This window comes from Crassostrea angulata, chromosome 4, assembly GCF_025612915.1.
Source record: "Crassostrea angulata isolate pt1a10 chromosome 4, ASM2561291v2, whole genome shotgun sequence".
NCBI classification, from domain to species: Eukaryota; Metazoa; Mollusca; class Bivalvia; order Ostreida; family Ostreidae; genus Magallana; species Magallana angulata.
In genome coordinates, this window is record NC_069114.1 from 9,341,327 (window position 1) to 9,358,620 (window position 17,294).

Sequence of the window (17,294 nt, forward strand, 5' to 3'; positions counted from 1 at the left end):
AATTTTAGCTTTTATATGCATTAAAATGTTGCATTTTTGTTTGAGCAACAACTTTCATTTTAATAGCTTCTTTATTTTAATATGAAGTATTTCAACAATCATAATGCTCTTCTTATTCAAAATAATTGATACTTTTTGTTCCAATAAAATGTACTCTAAATTTGATTGTTTAAAAAAAAAAAGCATTTTGCATTAATACAATTTAACTTTTCAGATGTTCAGCATCAAGAAACTGAAGGCTTCAAAGCCGAAGCCGTATTCCAACCCACTTAAAGTAAAAGGGATTGGGGTCGGTGATAAGTCAACGTACACAACAGCCGATGGTAAAGAAAAACAGCTTGTTCCACTTGGGGTTGCAGATAAAGAGGACTCTATAAAAGTGTCCTTGTATGAAGTTGACAAATTACCATTATTGAAGGCAGGAGAATGCATGGTTCTATCGAACTACGTATACAGAGCGGACCCTCATCCAACAATAGTGGTCACTGCAGTGACCAGAGTCATGAAAACCTCAGCCTTTGCGGTTCCAGAAGATGTCAAATTAACAGCAAAGGCAATTGCAAATCCTGCCCCAGCCAAAATCATAACGATCCACGATGCCAAAAAGAGCCCTATCAAATCCTTGGTATCGATAAAAGGACGAGTTATTTCGGTTTGTTTCAATACCTCTTCAATTTTAAATTCAATTTCTTAAATTTGTGAATATAAAACCTTTACCTGAATCTTTATCAATACATTGTTCAGAAGATTTTTAACAAGTTTTAAATAATTATGTCATTTCAACAATTTAATTTACTATATTTATCAAAATTTTATTTTTTTGACAGGAGGAAATAATTCGAACAGTACAAGTAAGAGGAACAGATGTCCATGCAGGTACGGAATGTAAGGGTAAAGGATGGAACCGAGGAAGTAAAGGTGGCATTATGGCGTGACCAAGTCGATGGGTGCAAAGTTGGAGAATTCTTAGAATTCTCTAATTTGGTGACCAACTCGTACATGGATGAGGTTTCCTTGTCAACAACACAAAGAACAAAAATACAGGTATGTTTTTTTTTAAATACCCATGCAAACCATGTTTAAGGGGATGTATTAGAATTACTTTGTCTTTATGTATGTAGACACTAATTTGTCTCCCTATAAACTATTAAATCACAGCATGGATGAGTCTTAAATTATGTATATATTCATGTATGTTGAACATTGCCTAAAGATAAGTGCTTTAAATGATATCTGAAGATAATCACCTGCATTTTTATGGCTATTGGTACTTTGCGGAACGGAACGGAACGGAACGGAACCAGTTAAGAGGCCCCAAAAGGGGAAACAAGATTTTTTTTAAACGTCATTATTTCAATTTTACTTATCGTAAATGGAAGACTGTTTTACAAATTTTGCTGTTTTAATGAACTGTGTATTACATAAAATATGCTACTCATTGCTCTATAAGTCAATACACGCTTCTTTCCCGAGAAAACCTAAAGTCACTAGTTGTTTTATGATGTTTGATTGACACTGAAAATATAAAGTTGAGGTTTAAACCAAACTCAATTAATCTGTGTGTGTAACGTCGATGAAAATTACTTAAGTAATCTTTCTTCTGAATAGATTTCTTCTGGTTCCGTTCCGTTCCGCAAAATACCATTACCCGTGTGGATATTGGTATTTAACGGAACGGAACGGAACCGTTTAAAAATTTTGAAATAAAGGGAAACATCATAACAGCTACTAGCTGTTTGTTTATTTCTATGTTCTTTTGAGATAAATGAAGCAAATCATTTCATCAATTCAAACATCTTGCATATGTGCATATCACTCCTGTGTTGTGTACAGCTATAGCTTTTATTTCATCTATGATACTACATTGATTACACGGATGATATTACTAGTTTGTTCATCAAGCTAGCAATAACGCAATGTGTATGCCATATAACGTAGAATTCTAAAATATAACGAGCACATTCGCAAGGAAAAAGTTTAATATTCATCACTTACCTTCCGTCTGAACAATTTTCTTCTGGTTCCGTTCCGTTCCGCAAAATACCATTACCCGTGTGGATATTGGTATTTAACGGAACGGAACGGAACCGTTTAAAAATTTTGAAATATAAAATATATCATAACAACTACTAGCTGTTGAAGCAAACCAACAAATCATTTCATCAATTCAAACATCTTGCATATGTGCAAATCACTCCTGTGTTGTGTACAGCTATAGCTTTTATTTCATCTATGATACTACATTACTTACACGGATGATATTACTAGTTTGTTCATCAAGCTAGCAATAACGTAATGTGTATCCCATATTACGTAGAATTCTAAAATATAACGAGCACATTCGCAAGGAAAAAGTGTAATATTCATCACTTACCTTCCGTCTGAACAATTTTCTTCTGGTTCCGTTCCGTTCCGCAAAATACCATTACCCGTGTGGATATTGGTATTTAACGGAACGGAACGGAATCTTTCAACCTTTTTAAATAATGGAAAATATCATAACAACTACTCACCGTTCCTTGAATTTTTTATCAGATTCTTTAAAGATGAATGAGTCTATCAATCAAATCAATTCAGTCATCTTGTGTATTTGCTGATTATTAATTTCAGCGTTTGTGTGCGTGTGCTGCATACAACAACAACAACTCTGTTTTCATTGTTTTTTTTATCAATTTCATATCATTGTCACGGCAGAACTAACTAGTTGGTTAATTAAGCTAGCAAAAACACAATGCTTATATCAAATAGAATTCATATTATACCAAGATCATTCGCAGCGCAGGGATAATATTGATAAAAATACTTGATAGTCTTATTTGAAATAAATTTGAATGAATGATGATATAACAAATGTTGTTACCATACTTATAAATAATTTTCTTCTGGTTCCGTTCCGTTCCGCAAAATACCATTACCCGTGTGGATATTGGTATTTAACGGAACGGAACGGAACCGTTTAAAAATTTTGAAATATAAAATATATCATAACAACTACTAGCTGTTTGTTTGTTTCTATGTTATTTTGAGATAAATGAAGCAAACCAACAAATCATTTCATCAATTCAAACATCTTGCATATGTGCATATCACTCCTGTGTTGTGTACAGCTATAACTTTTATTTCATCTATGATACTACATTACTTACATGGATGATATTACTAGTTTGTTCATCAAGCTAGCAATAACGCAATGTGTATCCCATATTACGTAGAATTCTAAAATATAACGAGCACATTCGCAAGGAAAAAGTTTAATATTCATCACTTACCTTCCGTCTGAACAATTTTCTTCTGGTTCCGTTCCGTTCCGCTAAATACCATTACCCGTGTGGATATTGGTATTTAACGGAACGGAACGGAATCTTTCAAATTTTTTCAAAAAATATGAAAAATATCATAACAAGCACGGCATTTATTCAATCTATAACGAACATGTATTTGTTACGGGAGTTTACGGGAGATTTAACGAGTTTGTTTATCAAATTAACAATATACAATGTTTACATCCAGTAGAATATTATATTATATTAAACATATTCTGAGGGATAACATTATTTCCAAAAATAATTGATGGCTTTATTTCTAATACATTAAAATATATATTAATATAAGAATATGGATTCCATACTTATTAATAATTTTCTCATGATTCCGTTCCGTTCCGCAAAATACCAATACCCGTGTGGATATTGGTATTTAACGGAACGGAATCTTTTACATTTTTTAAAGCCATCTCAGGGCTTTGTTCGTACGATCAGTTTTATAATAGAGATTAACTGCCACTGATCATGGCTAAATATACATTTACATGCTTTATATGTTAAAAATATAATGTGCACATTAAATGGATTGCATGTCACTGAATTTTCATATCCATGATACAGCAAGAGACAGATTATCATAATGTTGATTAAATGTGCTTAATCATGTGTCTCTGTATTCCGCTTGTAAGTTTGTGTTACTAATCAGTGCAGTCTAATTGCAACTTCTCGGGCCTTCCCGACAGGCTCGGAAAAAACATGAATGCATTAACATTACCGGATGTTAGAATTTTATACAAAATGGAGTTGCTTCCCATTTAAATAAGGATAGACTAAACAGCCTTGTGTGTCGTTTTTCGTGGTATAGTTTAGGATATATCGTTGGCTTTAATGAAGTCTATATCAGGTCTCAACAGATCATAGATTGTGTTGTATTTATATCAAGTTTTATAAAAATGGATGTTACCATGTACGCCTATCTAATTCTTTCAATTGTGTCAATTTCAACTGTTACCCTCCAAAACAGGACTATTTATTTTTTTATACTGAATGTTTTAAAGGGGCATGGTCACGATTTTGGTCAAATTTTATTTTTCTGTTTTTATTATTTACAGTGCTTTATGAATGCATTTCTAATGATCACATGAAATTTGGGTGCCCGTCGGCGAGTTTTAAGCAAGATACAGGGCTCACAATTCTTCATAATGTAAACAAGGCTCGTGCCCTGTTTTTGTTTACATAGATTCAATATACCAGTAAAAAATCTTTTTCAAGCTGATTTGTCTATATTCTTATTTATTTTAAGCATAAATAATCAGTTCCTAACGATTAACACATTCATTTTAGGTCTAAAACTGGAATTTTCACTTCAACAAAATGTAAACACAAGCTTTGTTTACATTGCGAGGAATTGTAAGCTCTGTAACTCGCTTATTAGTCAACAAATGACACTAAAATTTTGATTGCCTATTAAAAATGCCTTTCTGAAGCATTATAAACATTAAAATCGAAAAAATAATTTTTTACCAAAATCGTGACCATGCCCCCTTAATTTTAGAGAACATTTTACTGCTTCTACATAGAAATGACGAGAATTATACAGCAAACCGTACGCGTATGTAACAATTTGTGTGTTACCCGTTGCCAAGGGGTTGCTAATGCTGAGGGTAATATAACGGATTATCAACTGCGTCTAAACCAATCAGATTTCAGTATTTTTTTTTATTCGAACTTTCATGTACAAGTTATTCACATCATCTTATATATTTAGTTTTACAGTGCATACACATCATATATTCACTTCATTTGAGATTTAGAATACAAGTATAATATAGACACAGTCACATAACAAAGATAAAAAAGCACATGTACAGACAAGTGTATACACCGACAGACAGACGTATATATGCACAACCAATCTCGAAAACATGCTTTCAGAAATTAACATAGAATTATAATAAAACAAAATATTCAGAAATGTATTTATTGGCCAATAAATCTCTCATCGACGGTAGAAACTAAAATATACATATAAAGACAAATGAATTCAAAGCACAAATCACACACCAACGCTAGATCAACATACAGACTTGAATCAAAACGACAACTGATTACCCTTATGGCACGTCATACTATTACTTATTAGGTTAGTTACTGACTCACTACGCCTCGCCATCTATGAGATTGATCAACCCAGTATATATCCGTAGTGAGTCAGTAACTAACCTAATAAGTGTTTTGTTTTCCAAGGACTATCAAGCGACATGTTTATTCACAAATAGCGATGATCTACGCAAAGCCATGTACAAGATGTCTAATATCTCGTGCAATTTAACTCATTTAAACTCGATAGGAATAAGTAATTTTAACATTTTACAACCTATATATCGTCAGAAATCGTTGGAGAAACGGAAGAACTTGTTTAAAACATAGCTTGAAATGAGGACCCCCTATAAATCCAAAATGGCGAGTGTCGTCCCTTTACTTTTTTTAATGTACATTGAATACACCTTTTTAACATGATTGAAACGGGGGGTTTCGGTGAATTTATTTATTGCAATATACACAGAAATACACATAAGATTACCAATTTTAATCAATTTTTTCTTCGGGAACAAATAATTAGGAAATTCACTATCCAACAACCAAGCCCCTGTGATTAAAGTATTCTCGTGCAAAATGTGACATAAAGTAAGCATTAAAGATTTTAATTGACAGATAACTGCAATGCGATAAGAATCTGTAATAAACAAAATACAAATAAAAATGACAGGTATTGGTTTCCATAGAAAAACAATTCAATTAACCTTTCACATAGAATTAAGTAATGCAACATATCTTAACTATATTCTATAAATAAATTCATTAATTGAATAGAAAATAATGAGTTAAAACCGTAATCAATTGACTTTATTAAACTGACAGTACGTAATTATCAAGTTCAAAATGTAATGTTTGTCGACGAAATGGCGCACCATACTTGAAGCACATGGTAAACTAAAATCCATCGGTAACAAGAATATGCAAAACTAAGCATAGTTGACAATAAAGACAGAGGTAAATTACATCACTAGAAGATTAATAATACATAATTATAACAGTCAAAACACTTACACAGTGGAATTCAAGGCTTACAAAAAACTGTAGTAATCGAGCGTTTAGAAATATGGCGCAGTACTCCACCCATAAACAAACAAGTCGTACACAAAATCTTTCGTACAAAATACACGTAGTAATCAAAATAAGATATGCACAAGACATAACAGAAATAAAAGTTAACGTTGTACACAAGATAAGCACACAAGATATTTATAATTTTATATTAATGAAATGGTTTGTTAGCTTGCTTCTTATATCCCAAAATGATGTTTTGATATTTTCCATTATTTTTTTTTTTTTAAGATTCCGTTCCGTTCCGTTAAATACCAATATCCACACGGGTAATGGTATTTTGCGGAACGGAACGGAATCATAAGAAAATTATTCAAAAGTTTCGTAACAACATTTGTTATATCATTATTCATTTCAATGTATAACAAACAAGCTATAGCTTAGCTTTTTAAAAAGAAAGTTTAGAAAGTCAGCCAGCGGAATATTATTTTAGGTCAAACGTGAATACACAATCTATTGAAATACGGGTAATGTAGTTTTCAGAAGAATGATAATAGGCAAGTGTATTTTTAGTTTGTACGCTTATTTTCATGTCTGTATGCATATGTGCGGAGAGAAGCTTATATATTATAGCAAAGTACTTACATTGTACGATTGCAAATCTACTTATTACTTAAAATTGTAATTTGCAAGATAGCACTCTGAATTTCATGGTCCTGTCGCAAACTACTGCCAATGCATTTTCTCTCCAATCTCACTAAGCTGATTCCAAAGACCCCTGAATGCAGACGATACTTATGGGCAGTCTTTCAAGATATATACATTGTATCCAGTTTGACCTAGAATCTTCGAGTTTCTCTAACAAGGACTGTCTAATTCCTTCCCAGAATTTTAATTTACGGAAGCGCAATTGAAGTTTAATCCCAACTTAATAAGTCAGCCCACTCATAAGGCTATCAAGTATTTATTTTTAAAAATGATTATAACCCTGCAAATGGATTTGATATAAACTTCGACTTGATGTAAACATTGTATTTCGCTAGCTTGATTAACCAACTAGCTAACTCTTCCTAAAAAAAATCAAATAATTTATTATATAATGAATAAATGTTGCCTTTGTAAAAATATGTTTCACATTTTAAACAGTTTGAAAGATTCCGTTCCGTTCCGTTAAATACCAATATCCACACGGGTAATGGTATTTTGCGGAACGGAACGGAACCAGAAGAAAATTGTTCAGACGGAAGGTAAGTGATGAATATTAAACTTTTTCCTTGCGAATGTGCTCGTTATATTTTAGAATTCTACGTAATATGGGATACACATTGCGTTATTGCTAGCTTGATGAACAAACTAGTAATATCATCCATGTAAGTAATGTAGTATCATAGATGAAATAAAAGTTATAGCTGTACACAACACAGGAGTGATATGCACATATGCAAGATGTTTGAATTGATGAAATGATTTGTTGGTTTGCTTCATTTATCTCAAAATAACATAGAAACAAACAAACAGCTAGTAGTTGTTATGATATATTTTATATTTCAAAATTTTTAAACGGTTCCGTTCCGTTCCGTTAAATACCAATATCCACACGGGTAATGGTATTTTGCGGAACGGAACGGAACCAGAAGAAAATTATTTATAAGTATGGTAACACCATTTGTTATATCATCATTCATTCAAAGTTATTTCAAATAAGACTATCAAGTATTCTTATCGATATTATCCCTGCGCTGCGAATGATCTTGGTATAATATGAATTCTACTTGATATAAGCATTGTGTTTTTGCTAGCTTAATTAACCAATTAGTTAGTTCTGCCGTGACAATGATATGAAATTGATAAAAAAAAATGAAAACAGAGTTGTTGTTGTATGCAGCACACGCACACAAACGCTGAAATTAATAATCAGCAAATACACAAGATGACTGAATTGATTTGATTGATAGACTCATTCATCTTTAAAGAATCTGATAGAAAAACTCAAGGAACGGTGAGTAGTTGTTATGATATTTTCCATTATTTAAAAAGTTTGAAAGATTCCGTTCCGTTCCGTTAAATACCAATATCCACACGGGTAATGGTATTTTGCGGAACGGAACGGAACCAGAAGAAAATTGTTCAGACGGAAGGTAAGTGATGAATATTACACTTTTTCCTTGCGAATGTGCTCGTTATATTTTAGAATTCTACGTAATATGGGATACACATTGCGTTATTGCTAGCTTGATGAACAAACTAGTAATATCATCCGTGTAAGTAATGTAGTATCATAGATGAAATAAAAGTTATAGCTGTACACAACACAGGAGTGATATGCACATATGCAAGATGTTTGAATTGATGAAATGATTTGTTGGTTTGCTTCATTTATCTCAAAATAACATAGAAATAAACAAACAGCTAGTAGTTGTTATGATATATTTTATATTTCAAAATTTTTAAACGGTTCCGTTCCGTTCCGTTAAATACCAATATCCACACGGGTAATGGTATTTTGCGGAACGGAACGGAACCAGAAGAAAATTATTTATAAGTATGGTAACAACATTTGTTATATCATCATTCATTCAAATTTATTTCAAATAAGACTATCAAGTATTTTTATCAATATTATCCCTGCGCTGCGAATGATCTTGGTATAATATGAATTCTATTTGATATAAGCATTGTGTTTTTGCTAGCTTAATTAACCAACTAGTTAGTTCTGCCGTGACAATGATATGAAATTGATAAAAAAAAATGAAAACAGGGTTGTTGTTGTTGTATGCAGCACACGCACACAAACGCTGAAATTAATAATCAGCAAATACACAAGATGACTGAATTGATTTGACTGATAGACTCATTCATCTTTAAAGAATCTGATAAAAAATTCAAGGAACGGTGAGTAGTTGTTATGATATTTTCCATTTTTTTTAAAAGTTTGAAAGATTCCGTTCCGTTCCGTTAAATACCAATATCCACACGGGTAATGGTATTTTGCGGAACGGAACGGAACCAGAAGAAAATTGTTCAGACGGAAGGTAAGTGATGAATATTAAACTTTTTCCTTGCGAATGTGCTCGTTATATTTTAGAATTCTACGTTATATGGCATACACATTGCGTTATTGCTAGCTTGATGAACAAACTAGTAATATCATCCGTGTAATCAATGTAGTATCATAGATGAAATAAAAGTTATAGCTGTACACAACACAGGATCGAGTGATATGCACATATGCAAGATGTTTGAATTGATGAAATGATTTGCTTCATTTATCTCAAAAGAACATAGAAATAAACAAACAGCTAGTAGTTGTTATGATGTTTTCCTTTATTTAAAAAGTTTGAAAGATTCCGTTCCGTTCCGTTAAATACCAATATCCACACGGGTAATGGTATTTTGCGGAACGGAACGGAACCAGAAGAAATCTATTCAGAAGAAAGATTACTTAAGTAATTTTCATCGACGTTACACACACAGATTAATTGAGTTTGGTTTAAACCTCAACTCTATATTTACAGTGTCAATCAAACATCATAAAACAACTAGTGACTTTTATAGGTTTTCTCGGGAAGAAGCGTGTATTGACTTAGAAAGCAATGAGTAGCATATTTTATGTAATACACAGTTCATTAAAACAGCAAAATTTGTAAAACAATCTTCCATTTACGATAAGTAAAATTGAAATAATGACGTTTAAAAAAAATCTTGTTTCCCCTTTTGGGGCCTCTTAACTGGTTCCGTTCCGTTCCGTTCCGTTCCGCAAAGTACCAATAGCCATTTTTATTAAGATGAAAAACATTCATTAGTTTGTAACTCTTTTCTTACCTTATTCTCTATATTGTACACTGATCATGAAAAGTAAGGCGGCTTATCCTTGCATTTTTTTAAATATCTATTCTAAGTTTACCAAAATTCTAATTTAATATTCAATTAGTTCTAATTTAATATAAAATTTTGTTCACATTAATATTTCTTCTGCTCATTTCTATAACTCAAAATATGTGAACATTTGTGATTTCAAACTGTAATTTTGATGAAATGTATACAATTTCATGTATATACTTTATATGTACATTTTTTTTACTAATTTGAATGAATTTATGATAGAAATGTTATTACATCACTTGAGTCACTCACGTGACCTATTGCAATTGGTGTTCATCTGTTGTTGCCGTGATGTGCATCTTGTGTATCACTTGAACTTTTTGCCTTGAAAAGCTGTTACTTTAATGAAAGCCCTCTTTGTTCACCAGACCCATGTACGATGTGTATACATTCCCCAGATACACATGTGTCTGGAGCAGTAGCTTCGTTAGTTTACCTGTTTACCTGTGTCATTGTTTGGAATCATTCGTGTGTGATGGGATATTATGTAATCAATAAATGAATAATGAACATAGATCTGCCAATGCAAGCGTTTTAAGATATCATATTCATCAGTAAAAAGGTGACGAGAATAGCAAATTTTAAAATCCTTTAAAAAGAAGTCTGACTATAACAAAATTATTACGGATACAGATTTCTAAACCTACAGTACTTACAATAACTAGTTACGTCAAAACATCACACCTATATCAATCATTTTGGCTGAAAAATCTTATTTATTTTGTATAGCTTGTAAGAAAATCTTCCTCTGAAGCCTCGTTATAGCCTAATTCTATTTTCCCTTGATTAGATTTCTCAAAGCAGGTAAAAATAGCCAGTTTGAAGCGGCATAACACCGTTATTTTTGCATCAATTTTTTGCATGAAATTCTTGTAAATAAATTTTATGACATAAGTTCCACTTAGGCTGGGCTGCAGGTACCCATTAACAGTCATTAAAAGAGACCTATAAAAGGTGACTTGAAGAAAACGTCCTGTTTGATTTTTCATAATGAACTTCATATTTTGACTAATTAATGCAAATCTTGAATACTTCATTTTTTTCTTAAATTCTAACCAATTGCTATGTGGTTTGCTTCATTGTTGTCAAAATTTGATGCCAACTTCTCTTGACCATCTCCGATGCTCAGCAATGTTTAATAACTCCAAATTATCCGGATTTCTTTTATCCATAGCATAAATCTGAATTTTATACAGACATTTGAATTAGTATTTTAGTGTTAGTATTACCATCAGTCACACCACTACATGCTTTGTGTAGTGGATTCACAAGGAGCTACTTATCAATGAGTTATACCCGCCAGTGCACCAGCACTTTTTTTTCACACTTAGTCTCGTTTATTCCATTAAATCCATCGTAGGCAAATTTGCAATATAACTTTGTAAAATGCTTTGATACCATCTAAAAATTTCATTTTATTTCATTTCACTTATAACGTTTAAAAGATGTGTAACACTTTTATGATGAAAAAATACTTTGAGGCTGAGGATCAAAACCTCAATATTTGTTTCTAAACTTTAAATGACTCAATTATAAAACAATGCAAAATACTTATAAAAAAATTGGATTGAAGATAATAAATTACAATTGAAAGGTGTACAAAAATGCATTTTAATTAGATTATATATTGTAATATGAACAAAGGATCAAGTACATTACACACAAGACGTATGTGAATTTGTCTCTAAAATTATGAAAGTTTTTAATTTGTTTAATATTTTTTAACAAAAAATTTGTGAATTTTATTTGCAGCCATGTGATGCTCCCCCATCAATGCTAACAGGAACAGTCATTGCCTATGAAAAATCTGAATTTGGATTTTCCATTATGGTGGAAGACGGAGACACATTTCAGACAGTTGGTATCCCCATAAATATGGTCCGTGACGCTCTCGAATGTGATGAGAATAGTGTTGAAGACACTTTATCCATTAGAATACCATTCAGTGTGGCAGTGGGAACCACAAACGGAATTGTCTCTTCATTTGCTTTAGTGTGAACTTTTTATGCACTGTTGGTGATTGCCATCCTGACCATATTTTGGGTTTTTTGCTTTATGATTATGCTTTTTCATGTATATTCAGTACTTTGCTGTATACTGTTATTTAAGATCTGAACTCAGATAAATGTTATGTTTGAATACTTTTCTGTATTTGGAATGCACGTTGTGCATTTTGAAATGTTGGAGAATTTTATCACTTATTTAAACTGCTTGTTTTTTAAATTTTTGTTGTCACTGGATATATGATAGAGAATATTTTGCCTTTTGACATTCTGTAGTTTATTGCTTATAATTAAGCACTTCATTGTTACAGTCTGTATGACTTATCTGTTTTAAGTCAAGTGCAATATGAACACATCATTCACTTTATGTTCTGACACATTCCCAACAGCGTTTTACTCCTGGTTCATTTATTTTTCAAAATTCAAATGCACATTCTGTTTCTTTTCCATTATTATAATCTACAATTTTGATGGACAAATTTTTCATCTAAAAAAAATAATTTGCTGCTCTATAATGTAAAACACCATGCATGCATCCACAATTTTGTTTGATGTAAATATTTTAGTGCTTTTATTTTTTTTTTCAAATATTGGTAAATAATTCTTGTTTATTTGCTCTTCTCTATGAAGTTTCTTTTTATACATTTGTATTTTAATACATTTTGATCAGGTGATCTGTTAATAAGTGCTCTTCAATTTTCAAAGGCTTCATTTTGTATTGGGACACAAACAACAAAAACCTAATGCTTTGTTTAGTATGTACATGTATTAAAATCAAAGCATCACTAAGCCATATGTTAGAGGTCCTCAACATTTACCAATATACACTATTGTCACTATTTTCAGCATTCCTGAAATTTCTGTTATGATTCTCTATTTTCCCATTCATGTTGCTTTAACTGGACATACTTAAACAGATTACTCGTATTTTGCCATGTAATACATGCATTTAAACAAGTTGATAAGTTTTAATTGCAAAAAGTTCTCATTTATGATTATTTGGCTTCTTTATGTAAAAAAAAATATTATTTTGTTTTACATCTGCAGTATATACTAATGTTTTTATACATTGATTTTTTTTTATCCAAATACCATACTAGTCATATCAAAATCTGTCCTCTTGGGTGATTTTTAGTTTTATAATTTATTGATCTATTGCATTGTTTCAAATGCACTACCAGTATTTTTCTCAACATGTAATATTACATGTTTGCTGGGTTTTTTTGTATTTTACCTATAAAACTACTGCCCTTTTATTAGTTATCAAGCTTTAAAATTGAACACATTGTATAATGTGAATGATTAAAACAGGAAAAATTGTTATTGAGGATTTTTATAAGTTCTAGAACAATAAAAAAAATTAGAAATTCCTTTATTTTGAATAAACATAATTTATTTTTTATTAATTAAAAAAAAAAATTTGATCTTCATTCTGAATAATACAGATTGATCATAATTCAAATAGTTTCCACTGAATGCCAACTACAGTTTTATCATGATCTTTTAATTTAAGATACATGTAATATTGCTGACTAATTTGTTTATATTACAGCCAATTGTTTCTGTTTTTGTTCTGATATTATATAATTACCAATGTTCAATTATATTCCTGTTCACTTTTGAAAGCTACACAGACTGTTTTTCAGATGGTTTTCGGTCTTCCATACCTTATACCATCTCTGAATAAATTTGGTTTAACTGTTGATGATTGTTGTTCTACATATTTACTGGAATCATATTTAGCATTTCTCTCAAAATACATATTTTTCTCCTCCAAAAAAGTAAAAATCATGAAACCTTTTAATACGCTTCTCCCAATTGGGATGAGCTTAATCTTGATCAGGAATATTTCTAACTTATGGGTCAATGTCAAAGCAAACTTCTTTGAAATTCTTCTCATCCTATTGTCCATTATTTCAGCAGGACCCTTTGACAGGGTAACCATTTCAATGTTGTCTAGATATTAATGTACATGTACTAGTCCAAACATACCACTGGTATTAAATTTATGCAAGATCAACTCCCATTAGTACTTTCAGTACTTTGATTAAAGATTTTCTCTATATATTCCTATGTAAAACTTGATCCCCCTATTGTGGCCCCATCCTACCCCCGGGGACCAAGATTTGAACAAACTTGAATCTACACTACCTGAGGATGCTTCCATTTTAATTTGAGCTTTTCTGGCCTGATAGTCTATGAGAAGAAGATTTTTAAAGATTTTCTATATATATATATTCCTATGTAAAACTTGATTCCCCTCTTGTGGCCCCTCCCTACCCCCGGGGACCACGATTTGAACAAACTTGAATCTACACTACCTGATGATGCCTCCAGACAAGTTTAAGCTTTTCAGGCCATTCAGTTTTTGAGAAGAAGATTTTTGAAAAATACCAACAAATTTTCAATAATTCTCAATTATCTCCCCTTTAACAAGGGTGTGACACTTCATTTGAACAAACTTCAATCCCCTTCACCTAGTGGTGCTATGTGCCAAATTTGGTTGAAATCTGCCCAGTGGTTCTTGAGAAGAAGATAAAAATGTGAAAAGTTAACGACAACGACAGACAACGGACAAATTGTGATCAGAAAAGCTCACTTGAGCCTTTGGCTCAGGTGAGCTAAAAAAGGTCACAAAAATGTTGTTTTTTCAAACTGTGGTATTTTTATAGATTCTGTTAGGCCATATTTGGCAGCAAGTCCAGATCTCATTGTTTCATGTTCATGCGGTGATGGGGTTGCAGAATTTAAATGCCCAATGATACCAAAATGTGAAAAATGTACTCATTTTTGTCATTGTAAATTGCCAGTTTTCTTGCATTGTGAAAATGAAACTTTGTCATTGAATCGTGGTCATGCTTATTTTGCCCAGATACAAGGCCAGATGGCTATTACCGGAAGATTTTGGTGTGACTTTTTTGTCTATTCTTGTAATGGAATTTTCAATGAAAGAATAGAATTTGACAAATATTATTATGACGAATTACAAGATGATCTTGATAACTTTTTCAGTTTGTATATTGTGCCTGAATTAAAAACAAGAAATGTTGAAAACTCTTTAATGAAAGAGGAGACAATGGAAGTAGATGTTCAGAATGTGAAAGAAGGAACTGTGTAATTTTGTCCAGTTTGCAACAAAATTGTCCAAGATGATGTTAAATCCTACAAAGCTCAGAGTGTTCAATGCGGCAAATGTCAGCTTTGGTTCCATTTTCCATGTGTACATGTGACAAAATCATTGTTGAAAAACATTAAAGAGTGGTTGTGTCCATCCTGTTAAAAGATTTTAGTTAAATGCATGATATCATACTGTAGTTTCATCAATACTTGTTAAAAACCAATTTTCGTGGATTTTGTTTTTGACTTGATCCACAAAATTAAATGTTCAATGAAGTGCAATAACTAATAGCCATGATAATATAACAATTATGTATAGAGACTAAAGATCATTGGCCACGTTCAGTTTACATATCCTTAAACTGTAAATTTTCACTAAATCCACAAAAAATTGATGATGAAACTATAGTTTTGTTAATTAAGACTTTAATAATGAGTTTCATCATAACACTCATTAGTGCTATAAAATCTGAGGGAAACCATGCAAGTTTTCTACAATGTATGTACTTAAAAGTCTTGACTTTTATATCAATATATTTCACATGGAATAAATCTTCCATAAAATAATCTTAGTTTTTGACTTTATAACAAGGAAGTGGAGGGTACATGTTACAAATGCCAGCAATAATTTTGACAATGTCATCAAGATGGTGCATGAGAGAGAGAGGTACTCCGTACTTGAGAATTCGAAAGCATTTCATACGACGAATAGCCTGTTCAATGTAAATACGCCGATTTGCAATAGCTTTTGTAAGATGAACATCTGAAGATGTCATTTGGTTTACCCCATTTCGACCTGGTGGTATCAGCAAAGTTGCTCTCTTCATGGTCAATTCCTCCCTAATAGGAAATCCACGGTCAGCCAAAACAGCATCATATGGCTCAAGCAAATCTAAAAAAAAAACCACTTTGGTTAGTGATCACCTTGTCTGACACACGCCCTCCCCAACATTCTGATATAAAATTTATCATTCCTGATGGATTTATGCTAACTAGAAACTTTCCAGTATGATGATGTTTGTAATCGCTCCATGTTTTTGCTGCTACTTCAAGATTATTTGATTTCTCAAGAAAAACTTCAGAACAATCTACAATATGCCTAACATCATGAAATGTGCTATTTTGAAAGGATGGAGGTAGATTCGACCTTACAACTTCCTTGGGAGGATTAAACACCATGCAAAGACCCAATAGTTTGAGAAAGAACTTTAACCCAGGTTGTAAAAATGTTGGATGCTAATGTTGAGGAAATACCAAACCTATCAGCAAGGTCCTCAAGAAGAAGACCAAGTCTAAGTTTCATCAGGCAAAGAATAAATTCTTGTTTTGCATCTAATTTTCTTGAGTTGCTTACAACCCTTTTGTAGCTTACTGGATTACAAGTACGCTTGGGTCCTTTCCAATGTTTCATGTGTTGAATTTTACCCTGCAAAACTCTGAAGATGTCATTAAAAGCTTGAACAGTAGGAATTCCAGTGTAAAACTTTACCTTTTTGTCATTTTTTAAAACAAGAGAAATGTTAAAAGAACTCTTTTTCTTACAAATGTTCACCTGGTTTTTCAGAGATAAATTCTCAAGTTTTAAACTTTTAACTTTTTGCTGCAATTCAGTAATAAACTTATCTTTTTCATTTTCCAAAATAGACACATCAGGGGGATGTGTGTAACTGTGGTCATTCATGCAAGCAACAATGCCATCTTGTGAAATAGGATTGTGTTCTGCTTCTTCAGAAACTACTGTGACCTTTGCCCTCTTGTTTGGTGTCGAATCTTGAGAAAAGTTTCTTTCTGTAGGTGGAGGCCTTGCTTTAACAAGCTGGACTAATGGTGTGTAGCCCAAATTCAATGTAGGATATGGATTTGCAGGGCTTGCGGTGCCATCAACAAAATGGAAAGAGCATATTCGTGAATTTTCATTGGG

General features: G+C 32.1%; 2 long non-coding RNA genes and 1 pseudogene across 2 annotated transcripts in view; 1 reads left to right on the forward strand and 2 right to left on the reverse strand.

Annotated features, from left to right (window-relative positions):
• The window catches only part of LOC128182352 (uncharacterized), a 54,380-nt gene that overhangs the window by 35,373 nt on the left and 1,713 nt on the right, over positions 1 to 17,294 (reverse strand). The window lies entirely within an intron of this gene.
• LOC128182342 (uncharacterized) lies at positions 447 to 13,573 on the forward strand (annotated as a pseudogene).
• On the reverse strand, positions 4,963 to 8,033 carry LOC128182351 (uncharacterized). The gene is made up of 2 exons (XR_008243406.1): positions 6,375 to 8,033; positions 4,963 to 6,000 (listed from the first exon to the last, which is right to left on the reverse strand). It is a non-coding gene; the product is annotated as an uncharacterized LOC128182351 (long non-coding RNA).